This window comes from Emydura macquarii, unplaced genomic scaffold (genome assembly GCF_026122565.2).
Source record: "Emydura macquarii macquarii isolate MOO-44397 ecotype Brisbane River unplaced genomic scaffold, CSIRO-AGI_Emac_v2 contig_2636, whole genome shotgun sequence".
NCBI lineage: Eukaryota > Metazoa > Chordata > Testudines > Chelidae > Emydura > Emydura macquarii.
The window spans coordinates 18,480,499-18,493,905 of NW_027132773.1; positions in this window are offsets into that span (position 1 = coordinate 18,480,499).

Genomic DNA, 13,407 nt, shown 5'->3' on the forward strand with positions numbered 1-13,407 from the left:
TAATACATTATATTTGCTTCAAAGTAACAACATTGCTTTCAGGTTAAAAAAAAAGAATTGAAGGAAAAATAATCTGCAGTGGAAAATATTCAAAATCAGGAAAGTGTCTGCAAGAGCTTAATTTTTACTTGAAGAAAAAACAATGCTTCCAAAACCAGAACAGTCCAAAGAGCTTCATCCTCATTTTTGTTGTTGTTCCAAAGCATGCTGCCTGCCTCTCTGAATGCTCAGCTTCTACTAGCGTATTATGTGGCGTTCTACCAGATTCTGAACAGTTGCTTGCAATAGACAGCTGCCGAGAGTCATATATGAGTGATGTTTGTAAAAACCACAGGGTAACGTGACTGATCTCTCCCCCTTCCCACTATAAGGTATTCTTCCCTTTATGCCTGCTCTGCGAAATGGAAGTAATACTGGAATGTAATATGCTGCGATTTTTGATGTTGTTGCTTTGGCTTTTTGAAAATTGGCTGCAAAGTTAAAGAGCTGATTGAATGTACTTTTTATGACCAACAGGGTTATGATGTTGCTCCTTTGCTTTGTCCACTTGATATTGCAGGAATTGGAACATGATTTGCGTTCAAGACCTCTAATGCACCATTTGATGTTTTGTAATTGTCTCCAATGGTCCCGCTTTATAGGAGTATCTATGACAGCCAAGCTTGTCAAGTGTTATGGTAATGAGGGTTGTTATAAAGGGGAGTAATAGAGTTGAAAGCAATGGAGCATTAGTAGCTGTTGTCAAAGAATCTTATGAAGAGGGAGTGAATTATTTTAAATGATTAATTTTGCATTAACTATTGCTAAATAGTTTCTGATATATTGAAGTAACAGTTTTCTACAATAAATTGATTGTCTTCTCTTTACATTTATTAGTACTCATACTGGTAGTTTTTCTCATTTAATGGCGGTTTAACTCAAGGCAGTAAGAAGAATTGCCTTATGTGGAAAGAACTTTGCAGCATGCTATAACTTGATTGTTCAGACTTCAAAGCAACCTAAAAAAACCTGTAAATAAGGGCTAGGCAAAAAAACTATAGCAACACCTGGGAATACTCATCACGCTGCACAACAGAACAGAATCCAAGCCCTGGCAAACAGTCAACCACTGGGGCTAAATGTGGAAGAGCTTTATATATATATTCTGAAGACCTGATCCACTTGGAAACAAACTATGTGGGTGTACTTATCTCCTTGTCCCATACTGTACTCATTTTACTACTTTGACTATAAAATAGATCTTGTCTTCATGTAACAGACCAGAACCTGCAGCATTATAAAATTCTGAAATTATAAGAAGTATTCACACTTATCAAGAAACTTTCCAGGGTTTTTTTTGTTTGTTTGTTTGTTTTTGTTTTTTTTAAACATGCACCTTCATCTGTACATTAAGACTGAAGAAAAAGTTCTGAAATCATTTTAGAGAAGTGGAGATACTTTACTGCAGGCTGGGAGAGATAATTGGGTGGGTATTTGTAAGTATGAGTCATAGAAAAGCACTGGATAAGTCATCTGTAGAAGTTGCCATAGCTATACAACAAAACATGAGGTTTCTATTTATACATGGACAAATTAGCTATTTCCTGTGGACTTTAACAATAGCAATTTTTACAGGTTGCCCTTAAAATAATTTTCAGCTGTTAAAATTTTACTTTAAGCTTAAGCAGAGATAGGCTAATGCCATTTGAAATTGAAACTACCGTCTTAAGACAGGCAACAGACCACATGTATATTTTAGAATATGAAACAAGAAGTAGTCTAGAGCTTTTCAGCAAGATAGCTGAGCAATAAAACTTTGAGACACAAAAGCTTTCTCAGTCTAAAGGATCTGTAAAAAGTAATTATTAAGTGCAACATGAAATGTTAGATTTCTATTAGGTTTGCTCTATATCCCAATTTCTCTTTCCCTTCAATATATATTTCTCTATTGTTGCAGGTTTCACCAGGGAAATACAAGCTTCAAATTTATCCCCAAGCTAAAACTTATAAATGATTGACAAAATATTAGGAAACTTGAAAACTGGGTTAAATATAAATTCTCTTGCTATTTGTGGTAATATTCTCTACTCAGTAAGCATCTTTGCAACTCCCATTCATATGCAGTAAGGAGAGAATATTATCCAAATTTATGTTAGCTAAAAACCTTTTGTAGTGCTAGGAAGCACGCATGACCATGTCTTAGTTTCTGTGTTTGTATGCAGACATTTATAAGGTTTTCATTAGCTCTTGGGTTTCTCCCATTAAACTGGACCTGTAAACCACCCCCAACACGTTTTCATTCAAGCTCCTGCTGTGTTTTAATTATTGGCAGAGGTATATATTTAATCATACAAGAAGGAAAAACAAATGAAATTATCAGTAAATTCTTTTACTTCTGCAAACTATGCTAATAACAGCCAATTGTATTAATAACAAAATATGCCTCTGGTGCTTTCTGTGCAAAAATATCTGTCCCGTTAACAATTACGATTTGATTACTGCCTCATTGGACCTTCCCCAGGAGAAGCAGGTCATTAGTTTATTACGTGTAAATCTCTCTTGATCATACTATGTTTTACTTGTCAACCCTTTCTATTGTGTTGGCTATTTAGTCGCAGTCATGAGATAACCTTCCAATAAGTACTACTGGGACTTGCTAACCACTGAGTATGTGAAATACCAGATTCTTCCTGAATGAGCTGTAGAAGAATTAATACTAACTGCACCCACCCGTTTAAACTAACAATCACCTGTTCATTAACTGGTGGTCTGGTGTTCAGCCCTTTTGAAAATCAGGCTGTGGGTTTTCAGTTAGACCTCCTGGGCCTAAATATTTGGCATAGCAATCTGGGTTTGGAGAAGAACATGTAGTATATTGTAGCACAATGTATTCAGTGTCTGCTGAACACTGTGTTTTTTTCTATCCTTGCTTTAAAACCCCCTTTGTGGTCAGAGGTGTGTTTATCCCTATTCCTATATCTAGTTACTGACTCCTGGACACAGGTGGGTATTGCATTTGTTTTATGACCAGTGTTTGTTTAGAATGGTCTGGAGGCAACTCCTCATACATATGGCCAGGATGGTAAGTACAGTGTGCTGGAACCACCACACCAATGAAGAATTTAGGCTAAAGAATACCAAAATACGAGTACCGCCAAAACCAGTCCTAGACCCTGCCCAGGCTGGAGACAATTGAGCGATAGTTAAGTAACTATTGCTCAGTACCTACCATTATTGTAGGTTTACATATTTTCAATTGTGACATCAATACACATTTTAATTCAGGTCATAAAAAGGTGAGAAGCTGTAACGCTGTGTCATTTAGCACTGTACTTATATATTCTTTCTAAAAAAGTGCACATATATGTTTCATACTCACTCCCTGGCTCATGCTTTCTGAGTGTGTATAGCTATATATCATTTCAATTTGGTAAGTATGAAAGCAGTGGATGGGAAGTCCTAGAATTGGAAGTCTTTTCTTTATGTTGTAGCTGTTGTAGTTCAAGCTGCCCTGTCCTGCCCTGGCAGTGTACCTCAACTGTGACCTTAAGGTACCATAGGTCAAATAGAATTGTAGTTTTTGTGATGTGGACTGGTGATTACCAGGCACTGTACTAAGATCAACTCATTGCAGAGAGGTCATCAAAGTGCAGGCACTGCTATCTGGATTTGGAATCAACCCAAAAACCTAGAGGTGAAAGCTCCAGGTCTTATAACTAATTCCCTGAGCCATCCTGGATTTGCTGATATATGGGTTTTTTTTATCATACTTTGTTACCATCAAAACCACAGACTTTGGGCCTTCCTAATATTTTTCTAGACAATTGTTACAACATAATTAAAATTACTTTTAGACATTTAAAATTATTCTCCTCTATAACTTCTTAGAAAAGTGGCATAAATAAGGATTTTATGGCAGCAGTATAGATATGTTTTTCTGAAACCATCTGTGTTCCAAACAGGGATTTGTGCTAATCACCATATCTGGCCCTAATTAGTTTCCAAAAGGGTGCATAGTCTGGCAAAAGAGGGGCTTTTTTACTCTAAGAAATCCTTGTGTCCTGATTCCAACTGATAGGAAGGTGAAAAGATAGTAGATTCTTCATAAATGCTTAAATAGTCTTCCCTGGTGGTGGAATGGTAGTCCACCCTCATGGAATGGGTGCAGCACTTCCCTCAGAAGTGGAGCAATTAGAGAAATTAATTGATTTATGTACAGCACATCAACCCACGCATCTATTTGCTAATGTACAGGTCCCTATGCAAATATTATGAGAATTTGGGGCAGTCCCCAGATCATTTTAGTTTGATCAAAAAATATTTTGTCTGCCTATATATTATACAGATACAACGTTGCTCTACATTTCATGAAACATAACCCCTGCAACCTAACATACCATATACATGGTGTAATGGGGATGACCATGTGAGTTCCTCTACCTTGAAATAATCCAGCTGCCTTGACTGTCCCCTTTGCCCTGGACATTTGCCCCACCCTGTCTTCCAAAGAATAATGATGTGAAGAGATAAAGGGAAATTGTACTCATATTTCTGGGGAAACCCTGCTGAAATTTGAGCATGAATAAATACAGGGGTATATACCTGGCACTATCTGACAGCACCGTTTGAATTTGTTTTAGGCACCACAGGTCAAATTAAGTGCTGGTGTAAGTGGATGCCTCTGTTAACTTTACTGGAATAGTGTCTACTTGCATGAAGGATTAATTTCATACCAGTGTGAGTAAACCAAACAGAATGAAGATGTTTTACTCAAAAACATGTAGGGGCTTTAGCATTGTTGGCATGTATGTCAATGAAATAAAAAGCATATCACCCATTCACTTTCTTTTTAGTTATGTCATATCCTCTAGGTCAGGGGTTCTCAATCTTTTTCTTTCTGAGGCCCCCCAACATACTATAGAAACTCCAGGGCCCAGCAGGGCGGGAGAGTAAAGAGGGGCTGGGGCTCCAGGCCTCAGCCATCGGGTAAGCGGAGGAGGGAGCCCTCGGTCATAGGCATTCTATTTTATGGGGCAGAGCACAGTGGGGGCTAGGGCCAGCTCCGCATGGCGGTGCTTGGGGAGGGAATGTCATCTCTACTCTCTCATTCACCTCAGCAGGCCACCCAGTCTATAGGGTGCTAGGGCTCGGGCCACATGGACCCCTTGAAATCGGCTCCTGGCCACCCGGGGGACTGAGGACCCCTGGCTGACAACTGCTGCTTTAGGCAGAAAATTACAGCCAACAGGAAGTTCAAGCCTAAATCTAGCTGAAAATATACCTCATAAAGCCTTCTTTTGGCATTATAATCTCCAGAAAAAAATGTGTCCATTTCACAGCAATTTACAGCTATTTCCCTCAAAACCAAGGCACGATTTATAGCATAGTTGTGATGTACACAAGGCTATATGGAAACTAAGGAGTGATACTATAAAAGTCCAAGAAATTAAAAATCTTTAGGTCACATTCTACCATTCTGACTTGGGTTTGATGGGACCACTCGCAGAGCAAGGTGCTTCATAACAGAAGTAAAGGTGATCTGGCTCTAAATTACATTATTGTGAATAATATGGATAGTTTCTAAACAATTACCTAAGGGTCATATCAGACCATTGATTTTTAAGCTGGACTCCCACTGAAATCAATGTGGAGCTGTGCTTAAAAATAGATGGGATATAAGAAAAGATAATTGTGCATCTTGTTCTGTATAATATTTCCCATTTTCTGTAGTAAGAGGTTCACTTAAAACCTCTCTTTGTTTAAATTTAGAAGGCCATGCAGTAAAGTCCTCATTTTCTGCCCTAAATTTTTAGTTCATTCAAAGTACTAAGAATAAATAGCTTTGTGTCAGTAGCTGAAGGTAGAATGCTTTCCATATTTTTCTCCCATTTACTGTACCTCTACACTTATTCCACATTCACAGTTGCATGACAGTTCCTTCTGCCCTAATGAGACCCATGGTTGGACTGAGACATTATTAGAGATCTCTCTGAACTGGTCAGACAGCATATCATTACAGAATAAGAAAAAAGTGTGCAGGTTTTAACGTGGTCAGTAAACAAAAGGCACAGCTATCTAAAAGCCTTTTGACGTGAAAGACTTGAAACATTTCAGCCCATTGTGATTTATAATCAGCAAACATACATAAATAATATAGATGAGATGAACTCCCTAAGAAGTTCACATGCTTTCCAACATGTAGATTCTCACCTGATGACCTTTAGTTTAAAGATGAACTGCAAAGGAGCTGTAAATATATATGCTTGTGCCCTCTTTTGCTTTTTTCTGATATATAAAAAGAGCCTTAATGGTTTATTTTTACAAGGTTGTTCTGTTTGTTTTTTAATTTAAAAAGATCAGGACTATAATGTTGGTCTACTTTTGTTTTGTTGGAGGACCATTGGGAAGTCTCAGGGATGTTTATTCTGATCTTTTAACACTTTAGGTTTGAGAATGGTAAATCGTTAACAAAAGATTTCTAGTATTCAAAATGTGAATTCGTCTTTGAAGGTCAATAGGTGTCACAAAAAACAAAACAAAATACAAAGCATGCTAAACAGTCAAAACTCCTTTAAAGCGTGCTTAATGTGTCATTTAAATTGCTTTATTCTGTGGATTACCTTTGAAAGGTTTCATGGACTACAAACTCCTTGGGGCAAGGATTGTCCCTTTATGCTGTCTGCATACAGTGTCTAACGCAGTGGGGTCCTGGTCCTTGATTGGGGTCTCTATCCACTACTGCAATGCAAACAATTAATAATAATAGAAGAAGAATGTTTTAGGTCTGGAGGTTTAAGAACAGGAAAATAATGCTGCATCTCAGGTTCCAACGTTGACATTTAAAAGGGAGCCATGATGTATGCATGCTTTTTCTTACAGCAGCAGCTGTGGTAGCTCAGGAAAACCTGTCCAACGTAGATAATTGCCTTTTAACAACACTACAGAATTCTAGATCAGGAAAGTAAAGACAAAGAATTTAAAAAAAAATAGAAAATCAAGAGGAGATAAACCTACCCCCAAGTATTATGACCCTCTTTCCATTTCGTAGCGCGATCAGTAGTTAATAATTAGTCTGTGTTCTATTTTTAAAAAATTTACACACATTTGACCAGAATTTCACTGATTCTTTGTTTGGCTTTTTAGTCAGTCATCTCCTAGGCATGAAAGTCAGGGCTGTTAAATGCTGATATGGTACCATGGGATTCATGATCAGAATTTTCATTGCAAGGTAGCCTGTCATCCAGAACTGACATTACACCCCGCTCAACAGTGTCAGTATCAGAAGCAGTGTTATTAGTTGTAGCAGAAGCAGCAGTGTCATCTCGACAAAAAAGCCTCCATATTTACCTTTAAGAATGTCTGATCCTTTATGTTTGCATAATTGTACACAGCTTGAGTAACCATTTCTCAACTACATCAGAAATAGGAGAATAAATCAGGAAAGGACTCTTCCGGTTATATTACAGTCCTGGGCTTAGAAGTTTTGGGTCCAGTTTCTTGTTCTGCAGATTTCCTGTGTGACCTTGGTTAAGTCACTTAATCGCTCTTTTTGCTTGTGTTCCCCTTCTATAAAATAGTTCCCTACCTCCCAGGAGTTAAATGAGAAGTTCTTTAAGGTTTGTGATGTGCCAAGAGACTAGTATCATGGGGACCATCGTTCATTTACAAAGCTCCCATTGGTACTGTGTCTGTTTTCTGATTATATAATGATTGATGGGCAACTGAACTACAGTATCTATATAACGGAGACCACAGTGTTCAGTTTTCTTGTTGTTATGGCAGAGGCCTCACATTGACACTCATTGTTCTTTGTTTTCTTTTAAAAATAGGCTTCCATTAGACACAGAGTAGAGGTGCTCATTTGCATAGAAAGCAGAAGGGCTTTGTTTTCTCATTTTGTGAATGCCTGGCTGAATGGTGCCTGTATTAGACATTATTGGCATATTTACATTTTCAGGGAAGATACTATTGGAGAATGGTCATCATCCTTTGATGTTGGTCTTTTTCTCTTTTCTGTGTTGTCCTCTGCAAACAATTAGTGGGAAAAACAGCCACCTGGATATTCATCTTGGCACAAAAAGTGTGCCAAACTATTCTGGAAAAGGATTTAACATGTTGCAACACAATACTGTTCACACTGCAGCATCCTTGACCTCCTGGGATCCACTGAGAGACATTGAAAGAGGGAACACATGACCATAATACTTTTTTAATGCAGAAATATTTCTTTTTGCTTTGGCAGTCTTTGAATTAGCAGGCAAGTTATTGTGATAACTGATGCTGTTTGCTGTCTGTCCTTCACTTGTGGATTCCTTAAGGGGTGTCTGTATTTCACAGAACACACCATGAACTTCACTGTGAACATCTCACTGTGTACCATATTCACTGACTGCTCTTGCTTGAGGAGCCTAAGGAAATGCCATTATGCAAATCATAATGCCACTATTTAAATCCATGGTATGTTCATACTTTGAATATTGCATGCAGTTCTGATCACCTCGTCTCAAAAAAGATCCATTTGAATTCGAAAGGGTACAGAGAAGGGCAACAAAAATAATTGGGAGTATGGAACAGCTTCCATGTGAGGAGAGATAAAAAAGGCTCAGACTGTTCAGGCTTGAAGAAGAAGTTTAAGAGGGGATATGATGGAAGTGTTTACTCCTTCACATAACACAAGAATGAGGGGTCACCCAATGAAATTAATAAGCAGCGGGTTTAAAACAAACACAAGAAAGTACTTCTTCACACAACACACAGTCAACCTGCAGAACTCATTGCTGGGTGATGTTGGGAAGACCAAAAGTATAACTGGGTTCAAAAAAGGAATTATATAAGTTCATGGAGGACAGGTCCATCAATGGCTATTAGCCAAGATGATCAGGACTACAACCCCATGCTCTGGGTGTCCTTAAGCCTCTGATTGCCAGAAGCTGGGAGTGGAAATCAAGGAATGTATTACTCAATAATAGCCCTGCTTTCTTCATTACCTCTGAAGCTTCTGTTACTGGTCATTGTCAGAAGACAGGATACTGGACTAGATGGATCATGGCCATTCTTGTGTTCTTAAAGTGATGTTCCCTTTGGCTGCGATCTCCTTTTCATCTGATGAAACAGCAAGTTGTGTTTTCCATGCAGCTGTCTTAATTTCCTGCATGCTGTTGCAGTGTCTGAAATGTGCAGATTTTATGTGCATCAGCCAACCTGTTTTGAACATTCTTTTTATTATGGAAAAGTCAGACTGCCAAGCTGATTGCAGATAAAATATGGTATGTGCAGAAATTCAGCATATGCACTTTTAGCTCCATTGTCCAAAATAACAAATTAGGGTTAGCCATATCACATACCAATGATTTTCTTCAGAGTAGTTAGAAGGTTCATAGTAAAATGTGTTTTCCCTTCAATGACACCAGTAGAAAGAGAAACACACCTTTAAAGGTCTTTGGGCACAGGAAAAACAAACACAAGGAGGAAAGAAAATGATATACCATCATATTTATTAGTTTGTTTTTAACACACTGTTCCAATCCTTTTGATTTATACATGTACTATTCCCTAGTATTCTGTGGTAGTTCAACATAACTTTGTTGGTGCGTGTGCTCCATACTATTTCATTCTTTGGACATTAAATTAAATGGGAGCAGTATTTTTGTAGATGCACAAAGGAACAAATTGCAAATAAAGACAATTAGAGGGATTCCGTTTTTGATTGCCATGCAAGAAATAATCTTGTTAGTGAAAAGTATTATGTATCACATGAAAAATATATTGTAAACAGATCCTGTCCTTTCCTGTCCAATTGGTATGTTGCTTTTATCTGTAATAAATTATAGAGAGTAGAACTTCAAATATGTGGTAATCTACTCACATTTACATTGCTTCTTAAATTAAGTAACATTTACTGTTTCAGTACAGGTCATTTTTGTTCAGCATCTAGAGCTTGGTATAGTGAAGCAATGTACATTTATGCTTTCTTTTGTTTTTTGACAGTAGGGACAGAAGATACAAGTACAGATGAGCCTTTAGTGCAAGGTCCAAGAAATGGACTGAGGGAGGAGAGCAATTTTATCTTTGGCTGCCTGTTTGTTTCGTCTTTGTGTTGTTTATATTGAGAATGAATGACATTTTATTCTCATTTTGTAATATTATGTATTTCTATTAGTTGTTTAGTTAATGTGATTGTATCGGTCATCAGAACCAGCCTGGAGCTTCATCCATTCCTTGAACCTAAGTGGATTGAACCAGATGCCTTTGAGGCATGTTCAGAGATGCCCTTCATCCAAAAGTTGTCTTAGTTTTTATTTTCTTTGGTGATGTGGTTTAGCCAGCTTTTTTTCTGTTGTTTTGTTTCTTTGTTTTAGATCTTGCACATAATCTAGTCAAACTTTCTCTGAGTCTTAGCTGTTTGTCAGTCCCGAGTGAAATGTATGAATTTGTCAGAACATTCTAGATACAGTTTTACATGTCGCTATGGCAACTCCCTCCAGGACATTCTGTTTATGTGCTCAAGTGGTCTAGGATGAGAAATGCCAGTGGGGGACTACAATGGAATAGACTTTACCTGAAGGTTCTGATTGTTCAAAAAGACTTGGGAATCACAAGTTAATGTAGACAAATATAATCAGCAATTAAATGTTTGGTTAGAACAGGAGAAATTAACTACTGTGACTATGTCAAGTTAGTCTTGAAGTTTGCTGTTAAGACAACATTGCAAAGTACTCATACATGTGCTTGGGGTGAGAATAGTTTTTAAAAATCCTTTTTTATTAACACCTATTATCATGCTGAAGTCAATCAGCAAGGAAGTTTTGACCTGGGCTGGTAAATTTTCATACTAGCTTTGCAAAGGTGGTTTTACATATATTCACCTTCCTTCCTTTCTTATAAAGATTTTATGCCCTGTTTCTTACAGTTCCGTAGATGTTCTCTAGAGCTGGTTGGAAAATGCAGCTTTGTCAAAATTGAAATGTTTCATAGGAACATGTTGATATAGATAATATTTTTGATGGTAAAAGGTCAAAAAATTGTTTCAAATCATTTTAAAAATAGTTATGAATCAAAATGTTTTGTTGAATTTTTGTTTCATGGAAAGTTTTGAAATTTCTGCTCTTTTCTTCTGATTCAAAACAAAAATAAATTTTGAAATGTCAAAATTTCCAACAGAAATTCCGAGCAGCTGTAGAATACGTTTGAATAAACAAGCTATCCTTGTTTGTCACTCCAGAAGTGCTTTGCTTAGATAAGATAAAATGAGTCTACATAGTTAGAGCTCTATGAAAACTCTATGGTTCAACTAGCAGGGGTTTGGAATTTGAATTCTCGTTTTGGTTGTAGACAAAGATAACTCAAAGCCCTCTCTGGTTTGTGCACTATGTATCTAACAGGTGGTTTGTTTGTTTGTTTGTTTACTGGTTTTATCCTGACAATTGAGATTAGTTGGAGTACTTGAGCTGACAGTTTCTAGATTCATCTGGGGTCTGGTTACAGAATTTGTGTTACAGAATTTGTCTGAACTCTGGGTTTTGATTCCCACTCCTCTTGGTCTAGCAGAGCCAGTTTGGCCATCAGGACATGCTGTATATCTGTTTGTCTGATTTTCTCAGGTGTTGTTTAACCCAACAATAGAACTTCCCATAAAGCAAAACCCACAATCTCAATCAAACACTTCATTTTTGTTTTATGTAAACACACCTTAAAATATTCTGGGAGTGCACCTTGTAATGCAGTAAATAAATACATTTGAAAAGTGAAATGCCACAAAAAGTTCTGAATTTCTTCTGGTTTGGATCAAAATCTTTCAAAGCTAAAGAGTCTCATAAAGTTTTCATCTGAATCTATAAATCTCTTCCTGGCATTCCCCTCTTCCTCAATGCACAGATAAACCCTAGGACTCCCAGAATCGCTAGGGAAGAAGCCTCAGGATGACACCTCTAATCACTTTCCTTCAAAGGTTTCCTCTTTTTTTATATGCTTATATGCATATAAGCTCCCATTCTCTTTGTATGGCCAAAAGAGATAATGCAGTCCTGGGATTCATAAACAGGGGAATCTTGAGTAATAGTAAAGAGCTATTTTACTTCTATATTGGGCACTGGTGTGAGTGCTACTAGAATACGGTGTTTCCAGTTCTGGTGCCCATATTCAAAAAGGATGTTGATCATCTGGAGAGTGTTCAGAGAAGAGCTAGGAGAATGATTAAAGGATTAGAAAACATATGTATAGTGATAGACTCAAAAAGCTCAATCTGTTTAGTTTAACAAAGAGAAGATTAAGGAGTGACTTGATTATACTCTAAGTACCTCCATGGGGAACAAATGTTTAATAATGGGCTTTTCAATTGAGCAGAGAAAAGTACAATATGATCCAATGTCTGGACGTTGAAGTTAGACAAATCGAGACTGGAAATAAGGTGTAAATGATTAACAGGGAAAGTAATTAACCATTGGAACAACTTACCAAGCGTCTTGGTAGATTCTCTGTCACTGACAATTTTAAATCAAGATCACATATTTTTCTAAAAGATATGCTCTAGGAATTATTTTAGGGACATTCTTTGGCCTGTGTTTTATAGAAGGTCAGACTGGATGATCTGCATTGGTGAATCTTTACCTTTTGCCATTTTGTATGGGAGGGGAAGGACTGGTGGTGTGCTACCCTTCTCCTTGATACTTAGCCACCCTGTGAAGTTATACATATCCCCTTCTCTATCCAGGACTTTTCCAGCCTGTGCTACAATTCACAATTGCTGTAGGGTCCTACAAAGACCATAACCAAATAGCATGAGCCCTCAAGAATTTTCTCTTACATTGATGGGTTGGGGTCAGTGCCTATGCATTGTGAGAATCAGCGTGGCCTATATTGCTGGTCCACCTCCTGTGCTGGACTAATGTCAGTGCAGAAGAGAATCTGGGCCAAAATACCTTCCTTGTAGGTCTTACGATACTTAAAACCCTAGTTTTGCTATTGGATCCACTATTGCAGAGGCCTGCTTTAATAGAGCTTGGTGTGGGCGCAGGGGGTTGCAATTATTTGGTTTGATTGCAGGATCATGGCTTAAATCAGGATACCACAGATGAAGGACGGGTAAAAAACTGATTGACCTGAACATATATGCTTGACATGTTTTGATACAGCCATTTATTTCTGTAAATAGAGAAATTCTAAAAGCTTTCACCTTTCTCCAATTTAAAATAAAATAATTATTAATAACAATAATATATATTATCATGTTTGGATCTTATACCACACCTCAAATAAATAAAATACACATTATAAAAGCTTATCAGTACTATGATGGTGACGTTTTCAACCCTTGGGAAAATGGCAATATCAGAGATACTTGGAACTCTGGCAGTAATTAGCCTCATAACTCTATTTGAGGTTTGATTTACTATTAATGTGCAATGATACAATCAAACTTTTGAATAAATT